General features: G+C 42.0%; 16 non-coding genes across 16 annotated transcripts; all 16 read left to right on the top strand.

The window, feature by feature from the left end:
• Positions 1-109: 109 nt before the first annotated feature.
• Positions 110-191, top strand: trnal-aag (transfer RNA leucine (anticodon AAG)). Its single transcript has one exon. It is a non-coding gene; the product is annotated as a tRNA-Leu (tRNA).
• Positions 192-1,392: 1,201 nt separating this feature from the next.
• Positions 1,393-1,474, top strand: trnal-aag (transfer RNA leucine (anticodon AAG)). The gene has a single exon. It is a non-coding gene; the product is annotated as a tRNA-Leu (tRNA).
• A 1,201-nt stretch (positions 1,475-2,675) lies between these two features.
• On the top strand, positions 2,676-2,757 carry trnal-aag (transfer RNA leucine (anticodon AAG)). Its single transcript has one exon. It is a non-coding gene; the product is annotated as a tRNA-Leu (tRNA).
• A 452-nt stretch (positions 2,758-3,209) lies between these two features.
• Positions 3,210-3,291, top strand: trnal-uaa (transfer RNA leucine (anticodon UAA)). Its single transcript has one exon. It is a non-coding gene; the product is annotated as a tRNA-Leu (tRNA).
• Positions 3,292-3,964: 673 nt separating this feature from the next.
• On the top strand, positions 3,965-4,046 carry trnal-aag (transfer RNA leucine (anticodon AAG)). Its single transcript has one exon. It is a non-coding gene; the product is annotated as a tRNA-Leu (tRNA).
• Positions 4,047-5,247: 1,201 nt separating this feature from the next.
• On the top strand, positions 5,248-5,329 carry trnal-aag (transfer RNA leucine (anticodon AAG)). The gene has a single exon. It is a non-coding gene; the product is annotated as a tRNA-Leu (tRNA).
• Positions 5,330-5,781: 452 nt separating this feature from the next.
• On the top strand, positions 5,782-5,863 carry trnal-uaa (transfer RNA leucine (anticodon UAA)). Its single transcript has one exon. It is a non-coding gene; the product is annotated as a tRNA-Leu (tRNA).
• Positions 5,864-6,536: 673 nt separating this feature from the next.
• On the top strand, positions 6,537-6,618 carry trnal-aag (transfer RNA leucine (anticodon AAG)). The gene has a single exon. It is a non-coding gene; the product is annotated as a tRNA-Leu (tRNA).
• Positions 6,619-7,819: 1,201 nt separating this feature from the next.
• Positions 7,820-7,901, top strand: trnal-aag (transfer RNA leucine (anticodon AAG)). Its single transcript has one exon. It is a non-coding gene; the product is annotated as a tRNA-Leu (tRNA).
• A 1,201-nt stretch (positions 7,902-9,102) lies between these two features.
• On the top strand, positions 9,103-9,184 carry trnal-aag (transfer RNA leucine (anticodon AAG)). Its single transcript has one exon. It is a non-coding gene; the product is annotated as a tRNA-Leu (tRNA).
• Positions 9,185-10,385: 1,201 nt separating this feature from the next.
• trnal-aag (transfer RNA leucine (anticodon AAG)) lies at positions 10,386-10,467 on the top strand. Its single transcript has one exon. It is a non-coding gene; the product is annotated as a tRNA-Leu (tRNA).
• Positions 10,468-11,668: 1,201 nt separating this feature from the next.
• Positions 11,669-11,750, top strand: trnal-aag (transfer RNA leucine (anticodon AAG)). Its single transcript has one exon. It is a non-coding gene; the product is annotated as a tRNA-Leu (tRNA).
• Positions 11,751-12,951: 1,201 nt separating this feature from the next.
• On the top strand, positions 12,952-13,033 carry trnal-aag (transfer RNA leucine (anticodon AAG)). Its single transcript has one exon. It is a non-coding gene; the product is annotated as a tRNA-Leu (tRNA).
• Positions 13,034-14,234: 1,201 nt separating this feature from the next.
• Positions 14,235-14,316, top strand: trnal-aag (transfer RNA leucine (anticodon AAG)). Its single transcript has one exon. It is a non-coding gene; the product is annotated as a tRNA-Leu (tRNA).
• Positions 14,317-15,517: 1,201 nt separating this feature from the next.
• Positions 15,518-15,599, top strand: trnal-aag (transfer RNA leucine (anticodon AAG)). Its single transcript has one exon. It is a non-coding gene; the product is annotated as a tRNA-Leu (tRNA).
• Positions 15,600-16,800: 1,201 nt separating this feature from the next.
• Positions 16,801-16,882, top strand: trnal-aag (transfer RNA leucine (anticodon AAG)). Its single transcript has one exon. It is a non-coding gene; the product is annotated as a tRNA-Leu (tRNA).
• The last annotated feature ends 502 nt before the right edge of the window (positions 16,883-17,384 follow it).

Consider the following 17,384-nt stretch of genomic DNA (forward strand, 5'->3'; position numbering starts at 1 on the left):
ACTAAGCAGCCATTGCCCCAAGTGTATGAAGGAAATGTTTTCTCCCTTCAGTGCTGCAGTGGACATCAAATATTCGTCTCAAGAAGCTGATGCAAATGTAGCATTTACAGGTAGTGTGGCCGAGTGGTCAAAGGCGCTGGATTAAGGCTCCAGTCTCTCAGGAGGCGTGGGTTCAAATCCCACCACTGCCATTAACAATGAAAGGTACCTGGTAAAGCCAAAGATGTGATTCTCTGACCTCATACTGACTTGCATGCATTGCTAAGTGAACTTGTGTGAAGCAACAATCATTAGCAGAAGGATGAGTGGTGATTCCATGCTGGATCTACCCTTTCCATCATACTCAAGTTGCCATGCTTTTAGATAACTAATCAATCATTGCCCAAAGTGTTAAACTTGAAACAGGCATTCGCAGTGCAATGGAAAACCTTGCTAACGGTCAATGTCTTATTCATTTCAGTTTGCAAACACTTGTCAAAGTGAGGTCAACTGTTAAATGTTGCTCCTGTGACTGATTGTTCTAAACTATTTAGTTGGCTTCTCTGATTGCTCTTTGTGGAACTATGAACATTGACAGTTGACTAATTAGCTTAGAGTGTTTTCAGAACAACTGGGCGGAGCAGGAGCAATTCCCTAAAAACAAGGTAGTGTGGCCGAGTGGTCGAAGGCGCTGGATTTAGGCTCCAGTCTCTGTGGAGGCGTGGGTTCAAATCCTGCCATTCTTTCTGGACTTTACTTTAAGATTATTGGAAGAAATGCATACACATACCCATTGTTGTGTTTGTGCATCTTCACTTAAGTTAATGTGTGTGCCCAGTAAGTGCTCATTGTAATTACTTCACGGCAGAGTGGTTCAATGCTTACTTCTATCCATACTCACATTGTCATGTTCTCAAATGCCTAGGCATTCATTCCAACTAGTGTGTTCGTGAAATATCTTGTGTCTGCATTGCTTAAGTGGACACTTTCAAGATTCTTATTTGGAATTGGGGAAATCACTAGAAACAAGTTCGCTGCAACATCCAACAAATGCATATTTTTGTAACCAGTCAGCTGCTGAAATATTGGTTCCCACTGATTCCCAAAGATTTCCACGACAACTAAAACATATTTACAAGTCCCACTCCCCAAAAAAGCCAGCAGAGTGGCGCAGCGGAAGCGTGCTGGGCCCATAACCCAGATGTCGATGGATCGAAACCAACCTCTGCTATTTGTAAGTGCTTTAGATAAGGTGAATTTGTCTATACTTTCAATCCATTCTCATAATTCAATGTTTTCAGTTGACTAAGCAGCCATTGCCCCAAGTGTATGAAGGAAATGTTTTCTCCCTTCAGTGCTGCAGTGGACATCAAATATTCGTCTCAAGAAGCTGATGCAAATGTAGCATTTACAGGTAGTGTGGCCGAGTGGTCAAAGGCGCTGGATTAAGGCTCCAGTCTCTCAGGAGGCGTGGGTTCAAATCCCACCACTGCCATTAACAATGAAAGGTACCTGGTAAAGCCAAAGATGTGATTCTCTGACCTCATACTGACTTGCATGCATTGCTAAGTGAACTTGTGTGAAGCAACAATCATTAGCAGAAGGATGAGTGGTGATTCCATGCTGGATCTACCCTTTCCATCATACTCAAGTTGCCATGCTTTTAGATAACTAATCAATCATTGCCCAAAGTGTTAAACTTGAAACAGGCATTCGCAGTGCAATGGAAAACCTTGCTAACGGTCAATGTCTTATTCATTTCAGTTTGCAAACACTTGTCAAAGTGAGGTCAACTGTTAAATGTTGCTCCTGTGACTGATTGTTCTAAACTATTTAGTTGGCTTCTCTGATTGCTCTTTGTGGAACTATGAACATTGACAGTTGACTAATTAGCTTAGAGTGTTTTCAGAACAACTGGGCGGAGCAGGAGCAATTCCCTAAAAACAAGGTAGTGTGGCCGAGTGGTCGAAGGCGCTGGATTTAGGCTCCAGTCTCTGTGGAGGCGTGGGTTCAAATCCTGCCATTCTTTCTGGACTTTACTTTAAGATTATTGGAAGAAATGCATACACATACCCATTGTTGTGTTTGTGCATCTTCACTTAAGTTAATGTGTGTGCCCAGTAAGTGCTCATTGTAATTACTTCACGGCAGAGTGGTTCAATGCTTACTTCTATCCATACTCACATTGTCATGTTCTCAAATGCCTAGGCATTCATTCCAACTAGTGTGTTCGTGAAATATCTTGTGTCTGCATTGCTTAAGTGGACACTTTCAAGATTCTTATTTGGAATTGGGGAAATCACTAGAAACAAGTTCGCTGCAACATCCAACAAATGCATATTTTTGTAACCAGTCAGCTGCTGAAATATTGGTTCCCACTGATTCCCAAAGATTTCCACGACAACTAAAACATATTTACAAGTCCCACTCCCCAAAAAAGCAAGCAGAGTGGCGCAGCGGAAGCGTGCTGGGCCCATAACCCAGATGTCGATGGATCGAAACCATCCTCTGCTATTTGTAAATGCTTTAGATAAGGTGAATTTGTCTATACTTTCAATCCATTCTCATAATTCAATGTTTTCAGTTGACTAAGCAGCCATTGCCCCAAGTGTATGAAGGAAATGTTTTCTCCCTTCAGTGCTGCAGTGGACATCAAATATTCGTCTCAAGAAGCTGATGCAAATGTAGCATTTACAGGTAGTGTGGCCGAGTGGTCAAAGGCGCTGGATTAAGGCTCCAGTCTCTCAGGAGGCGTGGGTTCAAATCCCACCACTGCCATTAACAATGAAAGGTACCTGGTAAAGCCAAAGATGTGATTCTCTGACCTCATACTGACTTGCATGCATTGCTAAGTGAACTTGTGTGAAGCAACAATCATTAGCAGAAGGATGAGTGGTGATTCCATGCTGGATCTACCCTTTCCATCATACTCAAGTTGCCATGCTTTTAGATAACTAATCAATCATTGCCCAAAGTGTTAAACTTGAAACAGGCATTCGCAGTGCAATGGAAAACCTTGCTAACGGTCAATGTCTTATTCATTTCAGTTTGCAAACACTTGTCAAAGTGAGGTCAACTGTTAAATGTTGCTCCTGTGACTGATTGTTCTAAACTATTTAGTTGGCTTCTCTGATTGCTCTTTGTGGAACTATGAACATTGACAGTTGACTAATTAGCTTAGAGTGTTTTCAGAACAACTGGGCGGAGCAGGAGCAATTCCCTAAAAACAAGGTAGTGTGGCCGAGTGGTCGAAGGCGCTGGTTTTAAGCTCCAGTCTCTGTGGAGGCGTGGGTTCAAATCCCACCACTGCCATTCTTTCTGGACTTTACTTTAAGATTATTGGAAGAAATGCATACACATACCCATTGTTGTGTTTGTGCATCTTCACTTAAGTTAATGTGTGTGCCCAGTAAGTGCTCATTGTAATTACTTCACGGCAGAGTGGTTCAATGCTTACTTCTATCCATACTCACATTGTCATGTTCTCAAATGCCTAGGCATTCATTCCAACTAGTGTGTTCGTGAAATATCTTGTGTCTGCATTGCTTAAGTGGACACTTTCAAGATTCTTATTTGGAATTGGGGAAATCACTAGAAACAAGTTCGCTGCAACATCCAAGAAATGCATATTTTTGTAACCAGTCAGCTGCTGAAATATTGGTTCCCACTGATTCCCAAAGATTTCCACGACAACTAAAACATATTTACAAGTCCCACTCCCCAAAAAAGCAAGCAGAGTGGCGCAGCGGAAGCGTGCTGGGCCCATAACCCAGATGTTGATGGATCGAAACCATCCTCTGCTATTTGTAAATGCTTTAGATAAGGTGAATTTGTCTATACTTTCAATCCATTCTCATAATTCAATGTTTTCAGTTGACTAAGCAGCCATTGCCCCAAGTGTATGAAGGAAATGTTTTCTCCCTTCAGTGCTGCAGTGGACATCAAATATTCGTCTCAAGAAGCTGATGCAAATGTAGCATTTACAGGTAGTGTGGCCGAGTGGTCAAAGGCGCTGGATTAAGGCTCCAGTCTCTCAGGAGGCGTGGGTTCAAATCCCACCACTGCCATTAACAATGAAAGGTACCTGGTAAAGCCAAAGATGTGATTCTCTGACCTCATACTGACTTGCATGCATTGCTAAGTGAACTTGTGTGAAGCAACAATCATTAGCAGAAGGATGAGTGGTGATTCCATGCTGGATCTACCCTTTCCATCATACTCAAGTTGCCATGCTTTTAGATAACTAATCAATCATTGCCCAAAGTGTTAAACTTGAAACAGGCATTCGCAGTGCAATGGAAAACCTTGCTAACGGTCAATGTCTTATTCATTTCAGTTTGCAAACACTTGTCAAAGTGAGGTCAACTGTTAAATGTTGCTCCTGTGACTGATTGTTCTAAACTATTTAGTTGGCTTCTCTGATTGCTCTTTGTGGAACTATGAACATTGACAGTTGACTAATTAGCTTAGAGTGTTTTCAGAACAACTGGGCGGAGCAGGAGCAATTCCCTAAAAACAAGGTAGTGTGGCCGAGTGGTCGAAGGCGCTGGTTTTAAGCTCCAGTCTCTGTGGAGGCGTGGGTTCAAATCCCGCCATTCTTTCTGGACTTTACTTTAAGATTATTGGAAGAAATGCATACACATACCCATTGTTGTGTTTGTGCATCTTCACTTAAGTTAATGTGTGTGCCCAGTAAGTGCTCATTGTAATTACTTCACGGCAGAGTGGTTCAATGCTTACTTCTATCCATACTCACGTTGTCATGTTCTCAAATGCCTAGGCATTCATTCCAACTAGTGTGTTCGTGAAATATCTTGTGTCTGCATTGCTTAAGTGGACACTTTCAAGATTCTTATTTGGAATTGGGGAAATCACTAGAAACAAGTTCGCTGCAACATCCAAGAAATGCATATTTTTGTAACCAGTCAGCTGCTGAAATATTGGTTCCCACTGATTCCCAAAGATTTCCACGACAATTAAAACATATTTACAAGTCCCACTCCCCAAAAAAGCAAGCAGAGTGGCGCAGCGGAAGCGTGCTGGGCCCATAACCCAGATGTCGATGGATCGAAACCATCCTCTGCTATTTGTAAATGCTTTAGATAAGGTGAATTTGTCTATACTTTCAATCCATTCTCATAATTCAATGTTTTCAGTTGACTAAGCAGCCATTGCCCCAAGTGTATGAAGGAAATGTTTTCTCCCTTCAGTGCTGCAGTGGACATCAAATATTCGTCTCAAGAAGCTGATGCAAATGTAGCATTTACAGGTAGTGTGGCCGAGTGGTCAAAGGCGCTGGATTAAGGCTCCAGTCTCTCAGGAGGCGTGGGTTCAAATCCCACCACTGCCATTAACAATGAAAGGTACCTGGTAAAGCCAAAGATGTGATTCTCTGACCTCATACTGACTTGCATGCATTGCTAAGTGAACTTGTGTGAAGCAACAATCATTAGCAGAAGGATGAGTGGTGATTCCATGCTGGATCTACCCTTTCCATCATACTCAAGTTGCCATGCTTTTAGATAACTAATCAATCATTGCCCAAAGTGTTAAACTTGAAACAGGCATTCGCAGTGCAATGGAAAACCTTGCTAACGGTCAATGTCTTATTCATTTCAGTTTGCAAACACTTGTCAAAGTGAGGTCAACTGTTAAATGTTGCTCCTGTGACTGATTGTTCTAAACTATTTAGTTGGCTTCTCTGATTGCTCTTTGTGGAACTATGAACATTGACAGTTGACTAATTAGCTTAGAGTGTTTTCAGAACAACTGGGCGGAGCAGGAGCAATTCCTTAAAAACAAGGTAGTGTGGCCGAGTGGTCGAAGGCGCTGGTTTTAAGCTCCAGTCTCTGTGGAGGCGTGGGTTCAAATCCCTCCACTGCCATTCTTTCTGGACTTTACTTTAAGATTATTGGAAGAAATGCATACACATACCCATTGTTGTGTTTGTGCATCTTCACTTAAGTTAATGTGTGTGCCCAGTAAGTGCTCATTGTAATTACTTCACGGCAGAGTGGTTCAATGCTTACTTCTATCCATACTCACATTGTCATGTTCTCAAATGCCTAGGCATTCATTCCAACTAGTGTGTTCGTGAAATATCTTGTGTCTGCATTGCTTAAGTGGACACTTTCAAGATTCTTATTTGGAATTGGGGAAATCACTAGAAACAAGTTCGCTGCAACATCCAAGAAATGCATATTTTTGTAACCAGTCAGCTGCTGAAATATTGGTTCCCACTGATTCCCAAAGATTTCCACGACAACTAAAACATATTTACAAGTCCCACTCCCCAAAAAAGCAAGCAGAGTGGCGCAGCGGAAGCGTGCTGGGCCCATAACCCAGATGTCGATGGATCGAAACCATCCTCTGCTATTTGTAAATGCTTTAGATAAGGTGAATTTGTCTATACTTTCAATCCATTCTCATAATTCAATGTTTTCAGTTGACTAAGCAGCCATTGCCCCAAGTGTATGAAGGAAATGTTTTCTCCCTTCAGTGCTGCAGTGGACATCAAATATTCGTCTCAAGAAGCTGATGCAAATGTAGCATTTACAGGTAGTGTGGCCGAGTGGTCAAAGGCGCTGGATTAAGGCTCCAGTCTCTCAGGAGGCGTGGGTTCAAATCCCACCACTGCCATTAACAATGAAAGGTACCTGGTAAAGCCAAAGATGTGATTCTCTGACCTCATACTGACTTGCATGCATTGCTAAGTGAACTTGTGTGAAGCAACAATCATTAGCAGAAGGATGAGTGGTGATTCCATGCTGGATCTACCCTTTCCATCATACTCAAGTTGCCATGCTTTTAGATAACTAATCAATCATTGCCCAAAGTGTTAAACTTGAAACAGGCATTCGCAGTGCAATGGAAAACCTTGCTAACGGTCAATGTCTTATTCATTTCAGTTTGCAAACACTTGTCAAAGTGAGGTCAACTGTTAAATGTTGCTCCTGTGACTGATTGTTCTAAACTATTTAGTTGGCTTCTCTGATTGCTCTTTGTGGAACTATGAACATTGACAGTTGACTAATTAGCTTAGAGTGTTTTCAGAACAACTGGGCGGAGCAGGAGCAATTCCCTAAAAACAAGGTAGTGTGGCCGAGTGGTCGAAGGCGCTGGTTTTAAGCTCCAGTCTCTGTGGAGGCGTGGGTTCAAATCCCGCCATTCTTTCTGGACTTTACTTTAAGATTATTGGAAGAAATGCATACACATACCCATTGTTGTGTTTGTGCATCTTCACTTAAGTTAATGTGTGTGCCCAGTAAGTGCTCATTGTAATTACTTCACGGCAGAGTGGTTCAATGCTTACTTCTATCCATACTCACATTGTCATGTTCTCAAATGCCTAGGCATTCATTCCAACTAGTGTGTTCGTGAAATATCTTGTGTCTGCATTGCTTAAGTGGACACTTTCAAGATTCTTATTTGGAATTGGGGAAATCACTAGAAACAAGTTCGCTGCAACATCCAAGAAATGCATATTTTTGTAACCAGTCAGCTGCTGAAATATTGGTTCCCACTGATTCCCAAAGATTTCCACGACAACTAAAACATATTTACAAGTCCCACTCCCCAAAAAAGCAAGCAGAGTGGCGCAGCGGAAGCGTGCTGGGCCCATAACCCAGATGTCGATGGATCGAAACCATCCTCTGCTATTTGTAAATGCTTTAGATAAGGTGAATTTGTCTATACTTTCAATCCATTCTCATAATTCAATGTTTTCAGTTGACTAAGCAGCCATTGCCCCAAGTGTATGAAGGAAATGTTTTCTCCCTTCAGTGCTGCAGTGGACATCAAATATTCGTCTCAAGAAGCTGATGCAAATGTAGCATTTACAGGTAGTGTGGCCGAGTGGTCAAAGGCGCTGGATTAAGGCTCCAGTCTCTCAGGAGGCGTGGGTTCAAATCCCACCACTGCCATTAACAATGAAAGGTACCTGGTAAAGCCAAAGATGTGATTCTCTGACCTCATACTGACTTGCATGCATTGCTAAGTGAACTTGTGTGAAGCAACAATCATTAGCAGAAGGATGAGTGGTGATTCCATGCTGGATCTACCCTTTCCATCATACTCAAGTTGCCATGCTTTTAGATAACTAATCAATCATTGCCCAAAGTGTTAAACTTGAAACAGGCATTCGCAGTGCAATGGAAAACCTTGCTAACGGTCAATGTCTTATTCATTTCAGTTTGCAAACACTTGTCAAAGTGAGGTCAACTGTTAAATGTTGCTCCTGTGACTGATTGTTCTAAACTATTTAGTTGGCTTCTCTGATTGCTCTTTGTGGAACTATGAACATTGACAGTTGACTAATTAGCTTAGAGTGTTTTCAGAACAACTGGGCGGAGCAGGAGCAATTCCCTAAAAACAAGGTAGTGTGGCCGAGTGGTCGAAGGCGCTGGATTTAGGCTGCAGTCTCTGTGGAGGCGTGGGTTCAAATCCTGCCATTCTTTCTGGACTTTACTTTAAGATTATTGGAAGAAATGCATACACATACCCATTGTTGTGTTTGTGCATCTTCACTTAAGTTAATGTGTGTGCCCAGTAAGTGCTCATTGTAATTACTTCACGGCAGAGTGGTTCAATGCTTACTTCTATCCATACTCACATTGTCATGTTCTCAAATGCCTAGGCATTCATTCCAACTAGTGTGTTCGTGAAATATCTTGTGTCTGCATTGCTTAAGTGGACACTTTCAAGATTCTTATTTGGAATTGGGGAAATCACTAGAAACAAGTTCGCTGCAACATCCAAGAAATGCATATTTTTGTAACCAGTCAGCTGCTGAAATATTGGTTCCCACTGATTCCCAAAGATTTCCACGACAACTAAAACATATTTACAAGTCCCACTCCCCAAAAAAGCAAGCAGAGTGGCGCAGCGGAAGCGTGCTGGGCCCATAACCCAGATGTCGATGGATCGAAACCATCCTCTGCTATTTGTAAGTGCTTTAGATAAGGTGAATTTGTCTATACTTTCAACTCATTCTCATAATTCAATGTTTTCAGTTGACTAAGCAGCCATTGCCCCAAGTGTATGAAGGAAATGTTTTCTCCCTTCAGTGCTGCAGTGGACATCAAATATTCGTCTCAAGAAGCTGATGCAAATGTAGCATTTACAGGTAGTGTGGCCGAGTGGTCAAAGGCGCTGGATTAAGGCTCCAGTCTCTCAGGAGGCGTGGGTTCAAATCCCACCACTACCATTAACAATGAAAGGTACCTGGTAAAGCCAAAGATGTGATTCTCTGACCTCATACTGACTTGCATGCATTGCTAAGTGAACTTGTGTGAAGCAACAATCATTAGCAGAAGGATGAGTGGTGATTCCATGCTGGATCTACCCTTTCCATCATACTCAAGTTGCCATGCTTTTAGATAACTAATCAATCATTGCCCAAAGTGTTAAACTTGAAACAGGCATTCGCAGTGCAATGGAAAACCTTGCTAACGGTCAATGTCTTATTCATTTCAGTTTGCAAACACTTGTCAAAGTGAGGTCAACTGTTAAATGTTGCTCCTGTGACTGATTGTTCTAAACTATTTAGTTGGCTTCTCTGATTGCTCTTTGTGGAACTATGAACATTGACAGTTGACTAATTAGCTTAGAGTGTTTTCAGAACAACTGGGCGGAGCAGGAGCAATTCCCTAAAAACAAGGTAGTGTGGCCGAGTGGTCGAAGGCGCTGGTTTTAAGCTCCAGTCTCTGTGGAGGCGTGGGTTCAAATCCCGCCATTCTTTCTGGACTTTACTTTAAGATTATTGGAAGAAATGCATACACATACCCATTGTTGTGTTTGTGCATCTTCACTTAAGTTAATGTGTGTGCCCAGTAAGTGCTCATTGTAATTACTTCACGGCAGAGTGGTTTAATGCTTACTTCTATCCATACTCACATTGTCATGTTCTCAAATGCCTAGGCATTCATTCCAACTAGTGTGTTCGTGAAATATCTTGTGTCTGCATTGCTTAAGTGGACACTTTCAAGATTCTTATTTGGAATTGGGGAAATCACTAGAAACAAGTTCGCTGCAACATCCAAGAAATGCATATTTTTGTAACCAGTCAGCTGCTGAAATATTGGTTCCCACTGATTCCCAAAGATTTCCACGACAACTAAAACATATTTACAAGTCCCACTCCCCAAAAAAGCAAGCAGAGTGGCGCAGCGGAAGCGTGCTGGGCCCATAACCCAGATGTCGATGGATCGAAACCATCCTCTGCTATTTGTAAATGCTTTAGATAAGGTGAATTTGTCTATACTTTCAATCCATTCTCATAATTCAATGTTTTCAGTTGACTAAGCAGCCATTGCCCCAAGTGTATGAAGGAAATGTTTTCTCCCTTCAGTGCTGCAGTGGACATCAAATATTCGTCTCAAGAAGCTGATGCAAATGTAGCATTTACAGGTAGTGTGGCCGAGTGGTCAAAGGCGCTGGATTAAGGCTCCAGTCTCTCAGGAGGCGTGGGTTCAAATCCCACCACTGCCATTAACAATGAAAGGTACCTGGTAAAGCCAAAGATGTGATTCTCTGACCTCATACTGACTTGCATGCATTGCTAAGTGAACTTGTGTGAAGCAACAATCATTAGCAGAAGGATGAGTGGTGATTCCATGCTGGATCTACCCTTTCCATCATACTCAAGTTGCCATGCTTTTAGATAACTAATCAATCATTGCCCAAAGTGTTAAACTTGAAACAGGCATTCGCAGTGCAATGGAAAACCTTGCTAACGGTCAATGTCTTATTCATTTCAGTTTGCAAACACTTGTCAAAGTGAGGTCAACTGTTAAATGTTGCTCCTGTGACTGATTGTTCTAAACTATTTAGTTGGCTTCTCTGATTGCTCTTTGTGGAACTATGAACATTGACAGTTGACTAATTAGCTTAGAGTGTTTTCAGAACAACTGGGCGGAGCAGGAGCAATTCCCTAAAAACAAGGTAGTGTGGCCGAGTGGTCGAAGGCGCTGGATTTAGGCTGCAGTCTCTGTGGAGGCGTGGGTTCAAATCCTGCCATTCTTTCTGGACTTTACTTTAAGATTATTGGAAGAAATGCATACACATACCCATTGTTGTGTTTGTGCATCTTCACTTAAGTTAATGTGTGTGCCCAGTAAGTGCTCATTGTAATTACTTCACGGCAGAGTGGTTCAATGCTTACTTCTATCCATACTCACATTGTCATGTTCTCAAATGCCTAGGCATTCATTCCAACTAGTGTGTTCGTGAAATATCTTGTGTCTGCATTGCTTAAGTGGACACTTTCAAGATTCTTATTTGGAATTGGGGAAATCACTAGAAACAAGTTCGCTGCAACATCCAAGAAATGCATATTTTTGTAACCAGTCAGCTGCTGAAATATTGGTTCCCACTGATTCCCAAAGATTTCCACGACAACTAAAACATATTTACAAGTCCCACTCCCCAAAAAAGCAAGCAGAGTGGCGCAGCGGAAGCGTGCTGGGCCCATAACCCAGATGTCGATGGATCGAAACCATCCTCTGCTATTTGTAAGTGCTTTAGATAAGGTGAATTTGTCTATACTTTCAACTCATTCTCATAATTCAATGTTTTCAGTTGACTAAGCAGCCATTGCCCCAAGTGTATGAAGGAAATGTTTTCTCCCTTCAGTGCTGCAGTGGACATCAAATATTCGTCTCAAGAAGCTGATGCAAATGTAGCATTTACAGGTAGTGTGGCCGAGTGGTCAAAGGCGCTGGATTAAGGCTCCAGTCTCTCAGGAGGCGTGGGTTCAAATCCCACCACTACCATTAACAATGAAAGGTACCTGGTAAAGCCAAAGATGTGATTCTCTGACCTCATACTGACTTGCATGCATTGCTAAGTGAACTTGTGTGAAGCAACAATCATTAGCAGAAGGATGAGTGGTGATTCCATGCTGGATCTACCCTTTCCATCATACTCAAGTTGCCATGCTTTTAGATAACTAATCAATCATTGCCCAAAGTGTTAAACTTGAAACAGGCATTCGCAGTGCAATGGAAAACCTTGCTAACGGTCAATGTCTTATTCATTTCAGTTTGCAAACACTTGTCAAAGTGAGGTCAACTGTTAAATGTTGCTCCTGTGACTGATTGTTCTAAACTATTTAGTTGGCTTCTCTGATTGCTCTTTGTGGAACTATGAACATTGACAGTTGACTAATTAGCTTAGAGTGTTTTCAGAACAACTGGGCGGAGCAGGAGCAATTCCCTAAAAACAAGGTAGTGTGGCCGAGTGGTCGAAGGCGCTGGTTTTAAGCTCCAGTCTCTGTGGAGGCGTGGGTTCAAATCCCGCCATTCTTTCTGGACTTTACTTTAAGATTATTGGAAGAAATGCATACACATACCCATTGTTGTGTTTGTGCATCTTCACTTAAGTTAATGTGTGTGCCCAGTAAGTGCTCATTGTAATTACTTCACGGCAGAGTGGTTTAATGCTTACTTCTATCCATACTCACATTGTCATGTTCTCAAATGCCTAGGCATTCATTCCAACTAGTGTGTTCGTGAAATATCTTGTGTCTGCATTGCTTAAGTGGACACTTTCAAGATTCTTATTTGGAATTGGGGAAATCACTAGAAACAAGTTCGCTGCAACATCCAAGAAATGCATATTTTTGTAACCAGTCAGCTGCTGAAATATTGGTTCCCACTGATTCCCAAAGATTTCCACGACAACTAAAACATATTTACAAGTCCCACTCCCCAAAAAAGCAAGCAGAGTGGCGCAGCGGAAGCGTGCTGGGCCCATAACCCAGATGTCGATGGATCGAAACCATCCTCTGCTATTTGTAAATGCTTTAGATAAGGTGAATTTGTCTATACTTTCAATCCATTCTCATAATTCAATGTTTTCAGTTGACTAAGCAGCCATTGCCCCAAGTGTATGAAGGAAATGTTTTCTCCCTTCAGTGCTGCAGTGGACATCAAATATTCGTCTCAAGAAGCTGATGCAAATGTAGCATTTACAGGTAGTGTGGCCGAGTGGTCAAAGGCGCTGGATTAAGGCTCCAGTCTCTCAGGAGGCGTGGGTTCAAATCCCACCACTGCCATTAACAATGAAAGGTACCTGGTAAAGCCAAAGATGTGATTCTCTGACCTCATACTGACTTGCATGCATTGCTAAGTGAACTTGTGTGAAGCAACAATCATTAGCAGAAGGATGAGTGGTGATTCCATGCTGGATCTACCCTTTCCATCATACTCAAGTTGCCATGCTTTTAGATAACTAATCAATCATTGCCCAAAGTGTTAAACTTGAAACAGGCATTCGCAGTGCAATGGAAAACCTTGCTAACGGTCAATGTCTTATTCATTTCAGTTTGCAAACACTTGTCAAAGTGAGGTCAACTGTTAAATGTTGCTCCTGTGACTGATTGTTCTAAACTATTTAGTTGGCTTCTCTGATTGCTCTTTGTGGAACTATGAACATTGACAGTTGACTAATTAGCTTAGAGTGTTTTCAGAACAACTGGGCGGAGCAGGAGCAATTCCCTAAAAACAAGGTAGTGTGGCCGAGTGGTCGAAGGCGCTGGATTTAGGCTGCAGTCTCTGTGGAGGCGTGGGTTCAAATCCTGCCATTCTTTCTGGACTTTACTTTAAGATTATTGGAAGAAATGCATACACATACCCATTGTTGTGTTTGTGCATCTTCACTTAAGTTAATGTGTGTGCCCAGTAAGTGCTCATTGTAATTACTTCACGGCAGAGTGGTTCAATGCTTACTTCTATCCATACTCACATTGTCATGTTCTCAAATGCCTAGGCATTCATTCCAACTAGTGTGTTCGTGAAATATCTTGTGTCTGCATTGCTTAAGTGGACACTTTCAAGATTCTTATTTGGAATTGGGGAAATCACTAGAAACAAGTTCGCTGCAACATCCAAGAAATGCATATTTTTGTAACCAGTCAGCTGCTGAAATATTGGTTCCCACTGATTCCCAAAGATTTCCACGACAACTAAAACATATTTACAAGTCCCACTCCCCAAAAAAGCAAGCAGAGTGGCGCAGCGGAAGCGTGCTGGGCCCATAACCCAGATGTCGATGGATCGAAACCATCCTCTGCTATTTGTAAGTGCTTTAGATAAGGTGAATTTTTCTATACTTTCAACTCATTCTCATAATTCAATGTTTTCAGTTGACTAAGCAGCCATTGCCCCAAGTGTATGAAGGAAATGTTTTCTCCCTTCAGTGCTGCAGTGGACATCAAATATTCGTCTCAAGAAGCTGATGCAAATGTAGCATTTACAGGTAGTGTGGCCGAGTGGTCAAAGGCGCTGGATTAAGGCTCCAGTCTCTCAGGAGGCGTGGGTTCAAATCCCACCACTACCATTAACAATGAAAGGTACCTGGTAAAGCCAAAGATGTGATTCTCTGACCTCATACTGACTTGCATGCATTGCTAAGTGAACTTGTGTGAAGCAACAATCATTAGCAGAAGGATGAGTGGTGATTCCATGCTGGATCTACCCTTTCCATCATACTCAAGTTGCCATGCTTTTAGATAACTAATCAATCATTGCCCAAAGTGTTAAACTTGAAACAGGCATTCGCAGTGCAATGGAAAACCTTGCTAACGGTCAATGTCTTATTCATTTCAGTTTGCAAACACTTGTCAAAGTGAGGTCAACTGTTAAATGTTGCTCCTGTGACTGATTGTTCTAAACTATTTAGTTGGCTTCTCTGATTGCTCTTTGTGGAACTATGAACATTGACAGTTGACTAATTAGCTTAGAGTGTTTTCAGAACAACTGGGCGGAGCAGGAGCAATTCCCTAAAAACAAGGTAGTGTGGCCGAGTGGTCGAAGGCGCTGGTTTTAAGCTCCAGTGTCTGTGGAGGCGTGGGTTCAAATCCCGCCATTCTTTCTGGACTTTACTTTAAGATTATTGGAAGAAATGCATACACATACCCATTGTTGTGTTTGTGCATCTTCACTTAAGTTAATGTGTGTGCCCAGTAAGTGCTCATTGTAATTACTTCACGGCAGAGTGGTTTAATGCTTACTTCTATCCATACTCACATTGTCATGTTCTCAAATGCCTAGGCATTCATTCCAACTAGTGTGTTCGTGAAATATCTTGTGTCTGCATTGCTTAAGTGGACACTTTCAAGATTCTTATTTGGAATTGGGGAAATCACTAGAAACAAGTTCGCTGCAACATCCAAGAAATGCATATTTTTGTAACCAGTCAGCTGCTGAAATATTGGTTCCCACTGATTCCCAAAGATTTCCACGACAACTAAAACATATTTACAAGTCCCACTCCCCAAAAAAGCAAGCAGAGTGGCGCAGCGGAAGCGTGCTGGGCCCATAACCCAGATGTCGATGGATCGAAACCATCCTCTGCTATTTGTAAATGCTTTAGATAAGGTGAATTTGTCTATACTTTCAATCCATTCTCATAATTCAATGTTTTCAGTTGACTAAGCAGCCATTGCCCCAAGTGTATGAAGGAAATGTTTTCTCCCTTCAGTGCTGCAGTGGACATCAAATATTCGTCTCAAGAAGCTGATGCAAATGTAGCATTTACAGGTAGTGTGGCCGAGTGGTCAAAGGCGCTGGATTAAGGCTCCAGTCTCTCAGGAGGCGTGGGTTCAAATCCCACCACTGCCATTAACAATGAAAGGTACCTGGTAAAGCCAAAGATGTGATTCTCTGACCTCATACTGACTTGCATGCATTGCTAAGTGAACTTGTGTGAAGCAACAATCATTAGCAGAAGGATGAGTGGTGATTCCATGCTGGATCTACCCTTTCCATCATACTCAAGTTGCCATGCTTTTAGATAACTAATCAATCATTGCCCAAAGTGTTAAACTTGAAACAGGCATTCGCAGTGCAATGGAAAACCTTGCTAACGGTCAATGTCTTATTCATTTCAGTTTGCAAACACTTGTCAAAGTGAGGTCAACTGTTAAATGTTGCTCCTGTGACTGATTGTTCTAAACTATTTAGTTGGCTTCTCTGATTGCTCTTTGTGGAACTATGAACATTGACAGTTGACTAATTAGCTTAGAGTGTTTTCAGAACAACTGGGCGGAGCAGGAGCAATTCCCTAAAAACAAGGTAGTGTGGCCGAGTGGTCGAAGGCGCTGGATTTAGGCTGCAGTCTCTGTGGAGGCGTGGGTTCAAATCCTGCCATTCTTTCTGGACTTTACTTTAAGATTATTGGAAGAAATGCATACACATACCCATTGTTGTGTTTGTGCATCTTCACTTAAGTTAATGTGTGTGCCCAGTAAGTGCTCATTGTAATTACTTCACGGCAGAGTGGTTCAATGCTTACTTCTATCCATACTCACATTGTCATGTTCTCAAATGCCTAGGCATTCATTCCAACTAGTGTGTTCGTGAAATATCTTGTGTCTGCATTGCTTAAGTGGACACTTTCAAGATTCTTATTTGGAATTGGGGAAATCACTAGAAACAAGTTCGCTGCAACATCCAAGAAATGCATATTTTTGTAACCAGTCAGCTGCTGAAATATTGGTTCCCACTGATTCCCAAAGATTTCCACGACAACTAAAACATATTTACAAGTCCCACTCCCCAAAAAAGCAAGCAGAGTGGCGCAGCGGAAGCGTGCTGGGCCCATAACCCAGATGTCGATGGATCGAAACCATCCTCTGCTATTTGTAAGTGCTTTAGATAAGGTGAATTTGTCTATACTTTCAACTCATTCTCATAATTCAATGTTTTCAGTTGACTAAGCAGCCATTGCCCCAAGTGTATGAAGGAAATGTTTTCTCCCTTCAGTGCTGCAGTGGACATCAAATATTCGTCTCAAGAAGCTGATGCAAATGTAGCATTTACAGGTAGTGTGGCCGAGTGGTCAAAGGCGCTGGATTAAGGCTCCAGTCTCTCAGGAGGCGTGGGTTCAAATCCCACCACTACCATTAACAATGAAAGGTACCTGGTAAAGCCAAAGATGTGATTCTCTGACCTCATACTGACTTGCATGCATTGCTAAGTGAACTTGTGTGAAGCAACAATCATTAGCAGAAGGATGAGTGGTGATTCCATGCTGGATCTACCCTTTCCATCATACTCAAGTTGCCATGCTTTTAGATAACTAATCAATCATTGCCCAAAGTGTTAAACTTGAAACAGGCATTCGCAGTGCAATGGAAAACCTTGCTAACGGTCAATGTCTTATTCATTTCAGTTTGCAAACACTTGTCAAAGTGAGGTCAACTGTTAAATGTTGCTCCTGTGACTGATTGTTCTAAACTATTTAGTTGGCTTCTCTGATTGCTCTTTGTGGAACTATGAACATTGACAGTTGACTAATTAGCTTAGAGTGTTTTCAGAACAACTGGGCGGAGCAGGAGCAATTCCCTAAAAACAAGGTAGTGTGGCCGAGTGGTCGAAGGCGCTGGATTTAGGCTCCAGTCTCTG

The sequence above is a fragment of the Anarhichas minor genome, unplaced genomic scaffold (assembly GCF_050575085.1).
Source record: "Anarhichas minor isolate MPS153535 unplaced genomic scaffold, ASM5057508v1 ptg000028l, whole genome shotgun sequence".
In the NCBI taxonomy this organism is placed as follows: domain Eukaryota; kingdom Metazoa; phylum Chordata; class Actinopteri; order Perciformes; family Anarhichadidae; genus Anarhichas; species Anarhichas minor.